The following is a 12,098-nucleotide window of genomic DNA, read 5'->3' on the forward strand; positions in this document are numbered from 1 at the left end:
CCCGTTCTCCCTTTCAGTTCCATTTACCAGTAATTTCAGGTTATTTCAGTATCTTCCTAGGGGAACTCCGTTTTTGGTGCCATGTCTTTTATTTATATTATATCAAGGGTTTGTCAGTTTTTTTGAGATTTCTCACTATTTTATGTGTAACAAGCTACCCCAAAACTAGATGGCTTAAAACAACCATTTATTTATTTCAAGATTAGAGTCAGCAAACACAGTTCTCATTATCTGTGGTAGGCTTAGCTGATATTGACTGGGCTTATTCATGTGTCTGGAGTCAGTTGCTTCAGCAGTCAGGTGGCTGGCTGGATTCAGACAGCTTAGTTGAGACTGTCTCAATGCTTGTGTCCTCCCTCATTATTCCACAGGCTAGTCTGGAAGACAGAGTCCCAACAGCAAGAGGAGAAGTGCTTAAACCTGTTGACTCCTGGGTGTCACATCACATTGCTTCCTCTACATTTGATTGACCAGACTAAGTTGTAAGGTTAGTTCAAGTTTCAGGGGTGGGGAGTAGGTGCCAACTCTTAACGAGCTTCACAAAATGGAAGCCAGTAAGCAGTATACTATAGAATCCATCTATACTGTTTCTTGGGATTCCTTTTATGATTTTAAGCTGCATTGCTTCTCGTTGAAACAAATCCTTTCCACTCCATCTGCACTAAAGCCCAGTTGAACACAGGATTGATTTTCCTTTTCTTTGCTATTTAATGGTCCTCTTTTTTCAATTTTTATATATAGTTTTCAGATTTATAAATGCCTCTTTGTTTCATTAAAATTAGAGGTTTTGCTTCTGTTTCTTTCCCTTAGGTTGACAAAGCAATGAGAATCATCTTTATTACCTTCAAATTGAAAGTGGGCGGCAAGTTCTTAATACGACTGAAAATAGTAAGTCCTTACTCCATCTTTTTATTGCATCTATTTTCAAAAGTGTTTGAGGGCAAATCAAGCCTTTCCTTGGGAGTTTAAATTTAAAGTCCAATCCCTTTTCTCATGTTGCCATCTTTGTATATAAGAAGCAGTATTCAAAACAAGCTGCCTGAAACAAATTATCTCACAATTCAGTGTTCTAGCTTGCATTGCCTTTCACTGTCTATTTTAGAGAAGAAAATGAAGGAATCTTTTATTGCATGTGTCACAGTTAGTGTAATATTTCATTGCTATAACAAATAATAATTATTTCACTCTCGTAATAGTTTACATAGAGGGCTATTCAAAATTGTAGGTTCATTCCTACTATCTTATTTCTTTGCTGTATTGAAGGGCATTATTCTTTTTAAGTTTATTTCTGAGAGAGGGAGAGAGAGAGAGAGGGAGAGAAAGATCGCAAGCACAAGCAGGGGAGGGGCAGAGGGAGAGGAGATAGAGAATCTGCTGACAGTGCATAGTCCCATATGGGGCTTGAACTCACGAACAATTAGAACATGACCTGAGCCAAAATTGAGAGTCAGATGCTTAGCTGGCTGAGCTACCCAGGTGCCCCTGAAGTGCATGATTCTCATTTGAAGGCTTATGTTGAGTCCTAGGACTGCCCATGAGTATGCAACAGTTCACTGCAGGGTGTTATGAGATAGGCCTGGAAATGTACACACCATTTCTGTTCATATGTCATTATCTAGAACATAATAATGTGCCCCCATTAAGTTGCAGGTAAGTCTGTGACATAGAGGCTAGCTGGACAACCATGTGCTAGCAATACTCCCTTACTCAGGAAAGAAGGTATTCCAGTTACTATTGCTTCATAATAAAGCACTGTAAACTTCATGGCACCAAACAGCCTTTTATTATGCTCACAAATTCTGCAGATCATTAAAGCAGAAAGGATAAGCTACAGGAAAAGCTATGCTATGGCCCACAATGTATGAGAATTCAGCAGGGTAGACTGACATATCTGGGGGTCACTTGAGAGGGAGACTGAGACGGCTGAGGCTAGAAGATCTATTTCCAACATGGCTTTTCAGTCCCATGTGTGGCACCTGGGCTAGGAGGACTCAGGCTGGGATCACATGGTACTGTCCACTGAAGTACGCACATGCGACGTGTCTGTATCACTTGGGCCTCTCATGGCATACCAGCCAGGTTCCAGGAGGGAGTATTCTGAGAGCAATTGTTGTAAGAGAACCAGACAGAAGCTACATGGCCTTTTCTGACCTAGCGTGAGAGGCCACGCGGCATCACTTCCTCTATGTTCTATTGGTTACAAGCAAGTCATAAGTTTAGCCCAGTCAGTGGGAGAGAAATAAAACTCCACCACTTGTTTGAATTGTGGCAGTGTCACACTGTAGGAGAGAATGTACAATGAAACATATTGTGAACAACATTAGAAAAAACATCGCCACACAAAACAATAGATTTTTGCAAATGACAAATAAACTCGACCACAGTCTACATTTAAAGACAAGTAAGCAGAATATACAACACAGCCAATTGAAGTCAACAGCCAACACATCAGAAGCTCAAACAAGTTGAAGCATATTATTTTTCCTTGTAACCTACACTCCCTTTGAAAAACTCACTCCTCTCGCTTTTCCAAAAACAACATGCAATTTTCAAGTTTTTTGCCTTTATTCATGCAGTCTCTCAGTTTGAAGTTATCTCCCCTACATTATTTATTGAAATCCTTCAAAAGAGACTTAAATACTATCTCCTTAGAAAAGCTGTCACTAACACTGATCTCTCCAACAGCAGTTAATCATTCCCTCTCTGATTGCCACAGTACAGTATGTCAAATTCTAGTTAGCACTTACCCTATTCTACTTTTATTATGATTACATATTTATAGATGCAATTTCTCCATTAGTCTGTATAGTCCTCCAGAGATACATCTTATCTGTGTTCACTTTTGTTTTCTCAAAAGGCTTTGGTTACAACAGGCTGCTTTATTAATCACCATAATAAATTGAGATGCAAATGGTCCTAAGTTAAATAAGCATATATATTTTAAGTGTTAATCCATAAGGAGGCCTACCTCTAATTTATGTGTGATCTCTTGTATGACTGGAGAAGGTTAGAAGTGGACAGAGTGAAGCAAACGGAGGAAGATTTTGGAAAATGGAGGGGATTCAGATCTTGATATTTTAGCATATTCTAAGGAGGGGAAAGATGCATTTTCCCTCTGGTGCAATCAGTTCCAATATGAGTGAAAGCAATAGTCTATAAAAGCTTCCTTATTAGTCCTATTCAATCCTGACTGCTTAGTGATTAGAAAGTTAATAGCTTCTTAGCCACATCTGGAAATTCAGGAAGAATTAAATCTTTATCCTCATTAGATTCTTATGCTCCCAGATGCTATGGTGTTTCCTTACAGTTTTGATTCTGGCTTTAGATACAACAATCCGTATCAAAGGCCAAGGCCTCTGTTAACATCCCTTCCCTCTGGAACCCCATTGAGGTTTTACTTTGCCTTGTGAATCATAGCCCAAATGTTCATTCTTTCCTTCAGGTTGATTTAATAGATCTTCTCCCCATTACTGTCTGTCAGACTGTGGCTACAGCTGGCTAACATGGAACTGTAACTGCTTTTGGTTAATGTCACCCTAGAGTCAGGATGAACCAAGCTCAGATAGAAGCCACAACCTTCTTTGTTAATTTTATCTCCACCACTCTCTCTGTGGTCCCCTGAAAATAGCTAATTATTGAAACTTTTCTTCCTCTATAAGCTAGAGATAAACATATTGATTCATTTCTCAGGGGTGTTGAATGGTTTAACTAGGACTATAAAGGATATAAAAAAATGTAATTCGATGCTATATTAGGTGCTGTTAGCAACATATTACTAATTCCATGAGTCATCATATTTGTATCACACAACTTAGCTATTCTTTGCTTTGATAATGATATTTTTTTCACGCCCACATTACATTCAATTTTGGAATCTTCACGCCTGTTCACTATTCCTGAGCAAATAGTGATCATGTGTTGTGTTTCCTTTTCTTCAGTTTATAATGACTTAGATGATTCCCCTAAAATAAAACATTTTAACTCTTATTCATCCCAGCTATGCTGTAAAATCAGTTTCTCAACCAAGCTTTTAACAAAAATGATTTGCTGATTTTAGAAAAAAATCTATAAAACTTATGCTTATAAATTTTTTTTAAGTAAAAAGACCTATTTCTCTGGTAACCTATAAATTATAAGCGTCTAATAGTTAAGTGTTGAAAATATGTTCTGGGTTTTGATAAATCCTTAAGTAGGTACTATTATTTTCGATGTGTTAAATGTTGCCTTTTTTCATAGCAAAGTCTGTATTTGACTCTCCTCTCCTTTAATTTCTGTCCTTTTCACTTCCTCGTGATTTGACTTGGGACCTGAGTAAATATAATCATGTTTTATAGATTCTGAGAATCACATCTAAAATTAGGATGCATCTTACAATCACTGATATTTTACAGCTGCTGTTGATCAGATGACAGCCGTGGCACGGTGTGTTAACTTGATGGTATTTGTCATACTGTCATTACATAAGTAGGGCTTGTATGTTTCTCACAATAACTTGTTTGGAGTTTAGTTGACATTTCAGATAGCTTTAAGAAGTTTGCTCTATGGCTCAGTATTTTAACAAAGGTTATTTTGTATACTGAAAGTTCCGGGAAGAGAACCATGTGACATTAATTCCGTATGGTTGAAAGAACTATTTGTCTTTAGAGAAATGACCACAGTTCTACATTTTCTTGCAAATTGACACATAAATGCTTTCAAATACCTAGGGGAAAAATTTTTGTGTGTCCCAATACACCTCCTTTTATTTTTAATTTAATTTTTTTAAATTGAAATAAAGTATCAATTTTAGGTGTATAACATAATGATTTCGTATGTGTATATATTGCAATATGATTACCACAAGTTTGGTTAACATTCATTACCATAAATAGTTATGATTTACTTTTGTCTGTGATGAGAACTTTTAAGTTCTACTCTCTTAACCATTTTTGAATATACAATACAGTATTATTAACTATAGTCACTATTTGTACATTATACCCTCAAGACTTCTGTTTGGAAGTTTATATCTTTTAAGTGCCTTTACCCATGTTGTCCACCCTCCACCCCTGACTCTGGCAACTACTGATCTCTTTTCTGTACCGATAGGTGTGTTTATTTGTTTTTCAGATTCCACATATAAATGAGATCATACCCACCTGACAGTGAAACTGTCTGACTTATTTCACCTAGCATTATGCCCTTCAGTTCCATCTGTGTTATCAAAAATGATAGGATTTACTTTTTTTAATGGGTGAATAATATTCCATTGTATCTATACTACAATTTCTTTATCGAGTCTCCCATGAATGGAAACTTAGATTGTCTTTATGTGTTGGCTATTATAAATAATGCTACAGTGAACATGAGATGCAGATACGTCTTTGAGAGAATGATTTCATTTCCCACAGATAAATACCCAGAAGTGGAATGGCTGGATCATATGGGAGTTCTTTTTGTAATTTTTGAGGAGCCTCCATGCTGTTTCCACAGTAAGTATAACAATTTACATTCCCACCAACACTGCACAAGAGTTCTCTTTTTTCCCACATACTTGCCAATACTTGTTATTTCTTGTATGTTTGTTTTGTATTGTTTTGCTCTTTTTTTTAGGCTTTTTTTTTTTTGTTGCTGTTAATAGGTATGAGGTGATATGTCACTGTAGTTTTCATTTTCATTTCCCTGATGATTAATGTTAGACACCTCTTTATGTAATCCTTTTGGCCAGTCATATGTCTTCTTGGAAACATGTCTATTCAGATCACCTGCCCATTTTTAGTTGGATTATTTTTTTTGTGTTGAGTTGTATGAGTTCTTTACATGTCTTGGATATTAACCCCTTATCAGATATATGGTTTATAAATATTTTCCCCATTCGGTAGGTTGCCTTCCATTAATGGTTTCCTATGCTGTAGAGAAGCTTTTCAGTTTTAGTTGATTCGTAAATAGATGAGGCTGTGTTACATTTTTTAGTGGGATACATGCAAAAAGATCATCTACCATATATTAAGCAAAGTTTGAAGGCAGGAATAATCGACAATCCCATGGAGCAGATGAAAAATTTCAAAACAGAACGAGGCTGGTATGATCAATTCATGCATTGTACAGGGCTATGTTGATATGGTCTCCTATTATACTTTGTCAGGAACTTCCTGCTGACTTTAAACAAAAACTGCTTAACTTCTAGTGACATGCAATTCAGTGAGAAAGATGGTGAAATATTGTGTGTCATAGTTGAGTTTTTTTCTTACAAGTGCATAAAAAATTACATCTTACATTAGATAGAATCTAGATTTAAAGATTATAGTAATAAAATTAAACTGATAAATATAGGAAAAAGAAGTTAAAGCAAGATTTTTATAAAGCTATTTTTAAGGTACCATTTTTATGTTTTTTTTTTCTTTCTAATTTCCAATAATAAGACACCATTACTGTGTGTTATCACCTAAGACATTGTACTAATCACTTTTATTCATATCTCTTTTATTATTTGTTTCTGTTCAGTAAGGCAAATATTACTATCTACATTTTATAGATAAAAAATTGAAGGCAAATATTACTATCTACATTTTATAGATAAAAAATTACAAAAATTACAAACAAGGCCTATAGCTTGGCAGACCCAGAGTGGGGACCAAAACTTATGCGCACATTATATTTTCTGTCAATTTATTAATGATTCTAAGGAAGTATTTCTTATTCCCTTCTACCTGAAAGTCTACCAATAATATATGTATTTACAGAAATCTAGCTTCCAGACTTTACAGAATGTGTTGCTTTAGGTCTTTAATCATTTGGATCTAATTAGATTGCTATGCTGGTAAACTCCCTGTTTGCTTTCAGATTCGTGCTCCACCCTTCCACTGCTTTCCTTTAGATTATAAGACCCAACATTTACCAATTTCATTTCCCTTTGATTTCCAGGGAAGCTGTGGCAGAAGGCTAGGGGTGTGTGATGAGGGGAGAAACCAGATATTTATTCCCCTCTCTCTTACTTATTCAGGAAGCTGGTTTGTTTCCTCCACTAGCTGCCCAGGCTGGCTCTGTGTTCTGACATTACCATCTCCTTCCTTGTCCTTTTGGTGTTAAGGGTGTAGCTCTTTCCTGATATTGCTGATCTCTGTGTTGTCTTACTGTCCTTGATTCATTTCTCAGCTGTTGCATATATCTCTTGTATAACCAGTTTTTTTGTACAGATTCTCTCTTTGAAAGATCTAAAGTTATTTCAATGAAAAAACCCATTAATTGCCTTAATACATTTATTAAGGACTTTCATTAAAAGACAGCAGGTCCTCTTGTTACTGGATCTACTTGGTCTAGATTACTATTGGACATATACTCAAAGAGAAAAGATGACAATTTAGCTCCCTGTATCTGTAACTAATTTGTTGAGTCATGGGAATCTTAGCACTTTTCTTTCTTCCTTTCTCCTTTTCTCTCTCTTTTCCATTTTTACATACAGAAAATACCTATCCATATATATATATATATATATATATATATATATATATATATATATGGAGAGAGAGAGAGAGAGAGAGAGAGAGAGAGAGATAAAATGAATACATGATTATTCATACTTTTTAAATCTTATTTTAGTTTTGTGAGTTATATTTTTCAAGAAATGTGTCCATTTTATTAACATTTTTATGCTTATAAAAATTATGCAAAATATCCTATTAACTTTTAGTAACTGTACAATCTATAGTGATAGACCTTTAACTTTTGAAATTGGTAATTTATTTCTTCTCTCTTTTCTCTTGATTAAACTTTCTGAGTATATGTGGTTGATTATCTTTCAGTCAACCAACTTTTTTTTTTTTTTAAGTTTATTTATTTTGAGAGAGAAAGAGAAAGAGCATGAACAGGAGCAGAGAAAGGGAGAGACGGAATCCCAATCAGACTCCACATTGTCAGCACAGAGCCTAAGATGGGGCTTGATCCCATGAACCCTGGTGATAATGACTTGAACCGAGATCAAGAGTTGGACACCCAACCAGGGTCCCTCAACCAAGTTTTGACCGATCTCTATTTCATAATGTATTTTTACTTTTTATTAATTTCCTCTATTTTCTTTTTATTCCCTTTATTCTATTTTATTTGGGCTTAATTTACTCTTATTTTGTACTTACAATGGCTCCTTGGATAACTGATTTTAAGCCTTTCTTCTTTTCAAATATGTACATTTTAGGCTATAAATACTCTTACACACATAGATTTATCATATCTGTCAAATTTCTATATGCCATATTTTATTATTTTTAATCAAAATATTGTTAAATTTTCTTATGACTTCTTTGAGTCATGTTATTTGGTATTGTTTAATTTGAAAATAGGGACTGTCTAGCTATCTTTTGGTTATAGACTTCTGGCTTACAGCCACAGAATCAGAGAATCTTTAGAATTTTATTAAGGCTTTCTTAAGTACCTTGCATATGGTAAATTTTGTCAATGTTTGGGTTTTTTTGCATATTTGAAATAATATGCATTTTTTTTCTTTTTCAGTGTATTTTTTTTCTCTATGTATCAATTAGATCAAATTTACTAGTTACCCTTTATACCAGATCTTCTCTACGCTCCTAATTTTTTTGTGTGCTCGTTAAGAGAGGTATGTTAGAGTCTCCCATTATGTTTCTTTTCATTCCAATAATTTCATTTGTTTTATAGGTATGGTTTCGGATGTATGGTGATTTTGACATGTTGTCTCTCCATATTTTATTTCTACTTCCCACATCTATTCTTCATATTTAATTCATTATAATTCTAAACTGATGAAGTCACCTCTTTCATCAGTGAGATATGATTGCATACTACTCAGAGGCCCTCAAGAGCTTGCATGTTTCTTCCTCTGCTGGCTTCTAGTTTTATGGTACATCAACCTTCGTTTTGTTTCTGTAGCTGATTATGTGACTTTGCCTTTGCACTGCGTAATCACCAGTTTTTGCCACTGCTCATGGCCCTGTATCGACTGTCTTCTCTTACTTGCAACACTCTTTTGATCCGCTTATATCCTACCTGTAGGCAACTCCTTGTTATCCTTTGAAAATATCAGAACTTAAGAAAACCCCCATTACTGCCTCACAGACCTCAGACTAGGTTAGGTATCCTTTGTTTGAAATCTCCTGGCTCTCTGTAGCCTTCTACTTGAACACTATTAAAGTTGTAACTTTATGGATACATTTGATTATAGGTCCAGAAAAATATTCCTTTTTTTGCTTATCAGCATCTATTATAGTATTTGATACATAATAAAATAATAATATTGGTAGTAACAATATTTTATGAGATGCCTGGGTGGCTCAGTTGGTTAAATGTCTGACTTTGGCTCAGGTCATGATCTCATGGTTCGTGAGTTCGAGCCTTGCTTCAGGCTCTCTGCTGTCAGCATGCAGCCCTCTTGGTATCCTCTATCTCCCTCTCTCTCTCTCTGCCCTTCCTGTTTGCGTGCACACACTTGTGCTCAGTCTCTCTCTCTCAAGAATAAATAAACATAGAAAAATACAGTTCTTTAAAAAATAGTAATAATATTTTACTTCTCATATATTTCAAAAAACATAATAAGTATTTTACATGTGTTGCCTTAATTTTTCTTCACGATGATCTCATAGAGTTATATATTAGCATCTTAAATTTATAGATGAAAAAACTAAGGCATAGAGAGATTAAGCAATACTTCCAATACTGCAAAATAGAAAGTAGTAGAGTTGAGGTATGATACAGTGTGTTTGACACCAGATTTTGAGCTTCTAATGAGCACATAGTGCCCCTTGCATAAGAGATCCGCAAACAAATGAACACCTCAATACTTTTGTTGGCATATATAACATAGCATCTCCCCTACCAACATAGTCACTAATTTTAACCTACTGTATGCTAGGAATTAGGATTTGTATCATAATTTCCTACTTACCTTGCCTTTGTATTATCTGTGTCTCATTTGATTCTCAAAATACACTCCTGCTACAGATAAGAAAGTTGAGGTTTACAGGGTCACTGTGATATCCCTAGACGAAAGTAGGTAAGAGATAACAGAGTAAAGGCTAACTTCCCATGTCAGCTTATTTTGAGTTTCATCATTATTTAACTACCCTATGAATCCTACATACAGGTCAGTAGATCTCTTATACCAAAGTACCTAGAATGCTTGTTCAAATAGCTTCCCAGATGCCACTCCAGACCTATTAAACCAAAATCTCCTGAATGTAATACTAGAAACTATATTTCTTATAATATAGTGAATCTGCTCCACTTTGGTAATCGCAGTTTAACCTATATGCTCTAAGAGTAATAAAAACACAAAAGAACAGACAACCGATATTCTTAGCATCTCAAAGCATTGTGTACCTTAGCCTAGTATTCTATAAGAGTCATATTTTGTTTCTGTTATAAAATAATAAATTGACAAAATAAAAATAATAGACAAAAAATTTTTAGAACACCTAGAAGCTTAGTTTCTTGTATCCCAATTCTCATATAATTTTATAACGCTGTACTTTTTAGATAAAAATTATGACTACTTCCTTTAGACACATTCTTATCATGGTAATACTTTGTTTCTTATAAACTTCTGATAGTTATAGTTGAGAAGAAATGTTATGTTTGCAAATGTGGAAGTTACCTTGCATCTTCCTCATTTAGATTGGAAGGTGTCTGCCAGTTGACTGGCAGTTTTATTTTTAAGTTTTCACAAAGAAGAACTGTTGGAATATAACACTTTTAAAATGATATCATGTTGCTCTGTTTGAATCACTATCATTTTGTTGTTGTTGCATATATTTTGTAACATTAAAATCTGCTTATAGTTTCTGTATTTCAAATGCATCTATTGGTAATATAATTCTAAGGCATTAAAAGACACAAATGTGTCCATTTGCTTAGGAAATAGAAGCAGGTCTATTCAGTGTTATTATTTGGTTAGGACAAACACATTTTTTGTTTCTATATTCAAACAAAATAGTCAGTGAGTACTTAAGTCTAGGTAAATTTTGCTTTCTTGACACAAGAGAGTGATCTACGTGAAGAGATAACAAAGAACAGGAAGAGTATAATTTTCTATGTAAAAAGTTTACGATAAATGCATTACAGAAATGTCTCCTCACATATCACAGCAAAATTCCATATAAGTTTAATTCTTAAAATATTAATTACCAGAAAGACACATTAAAGATTCAATACAAAGTCTATGTGCTAATATTAGCACTTGGATATGTTATAAGATATACATTTATAGACTTCGGGGGAAAAAAAGTTAGAAACACCATAATGAATTCATTACTCTAGTCAATATTGCATGTCCTGTAGCAGGAAAGAACATTTTAACAAAGACTTTTAAGATTAAAAATTGCATATAAATGATAATTATTTTCATGGTCACGCTAATCAAGACTAGATTAGCATGGTCATTAGAGTAAAATGTGGCCGGAACAGAAAATTATTCTAAAAGTCATCATTTGAACCTAGGTACTTTTCTCTTTTCTCTTGGTTCTTACTATCTCCCAGGTGAGGGATTGTGCTAATTGCATCCTGGAGGTCATTTATTCCCAAAGTCTGAGCATTACTGGTGGAATTTTTTTCTTGACCCTGAGTACCTCATTTTTAGCAAAGCTTGAAGGATAATAAGAAGGATTTCCCAAGGTTGGAATCAATAATAGATATAAAAAGAAAAACTGATTTCTGGAGAGGTGGCTGTATCATATATGAGGACCATTTTGTTCTGCTTGTGATGGTTCTCTTGTCTTTTAAAATAACTCTGTAAATAAACAATATATAACATATTGGCCCAGAAATGAACAGCCTTTCCATGATCTGTGACATTGGACAAAAGATGTATGGTTTTGAAGTTTCCTTCTGGCTCTAGAGAACTGTAATTCTATGGCTTATTCTCAAAGACACAAGTAGCCCCAGGCATCTCTCAGAGGGAAACTTTTGAGAGTAGGGCTGTCCTGAAGATCCTCCAGAAGAAACTGGGATTTAAAACCAGATGGGGCGCCTGGGTGGCTCAGTCGGTTAAGCGGCCGACTTCCGCTCAGGTCATGATCTCGCGGTCCGTGAGTTCGAGCCCCGCGTCGGGCTCTGGGCTGACAGCTCAGAGCCTGGAGCCTGTTTCAGATTCTGTGTCT

The 12,098-nt window shown here is 35.0% G+C and overlaps 1 long non-coding RNA gene across 1 annotated transcript in view; it reads left to right on the plus strand.

Annotated features, from left to right (window-relative positions):
* The first annotated feature begins 389 nt into the window (after nucleotides 1-389).
* Nucleotides 390-12,098, plus strand: part of LOC109266678 (uncharacterized) — a 217,349-nt gene continuing 205,640 nt past the window's right edge. Inside the window, exons 1-3 of the long non-coding RNA XR_008419136.1 lie at nucleotides 390-487; nucleotides 811-888; nucleotides 5,391-5,471. This is a non-coding gene — a long non-coding RNA (uncharacterized LOC109266678). The remainder of the gene's footprint in view (nucleotides 488-810; nucleotides 889-5,390; nucleotides 5,472-12,098) is intronic.

The sequence above is a fragment of the Panthera pardus genome, unplaced genomic scaffold, assembly GCF_024362965.1.
Source record: "Panthera pardus isolate Hobbes unplaced genomic scaffold, ASM2436296v1 HiC_scaffold_11, whole genome shotgun sequence".
Classification (NCBI taxonomy): Eukaryota; Metazoa; Chordata; class Mammalia; order Carnivora; family Felidae; genus Panthera; species Panthera pardus.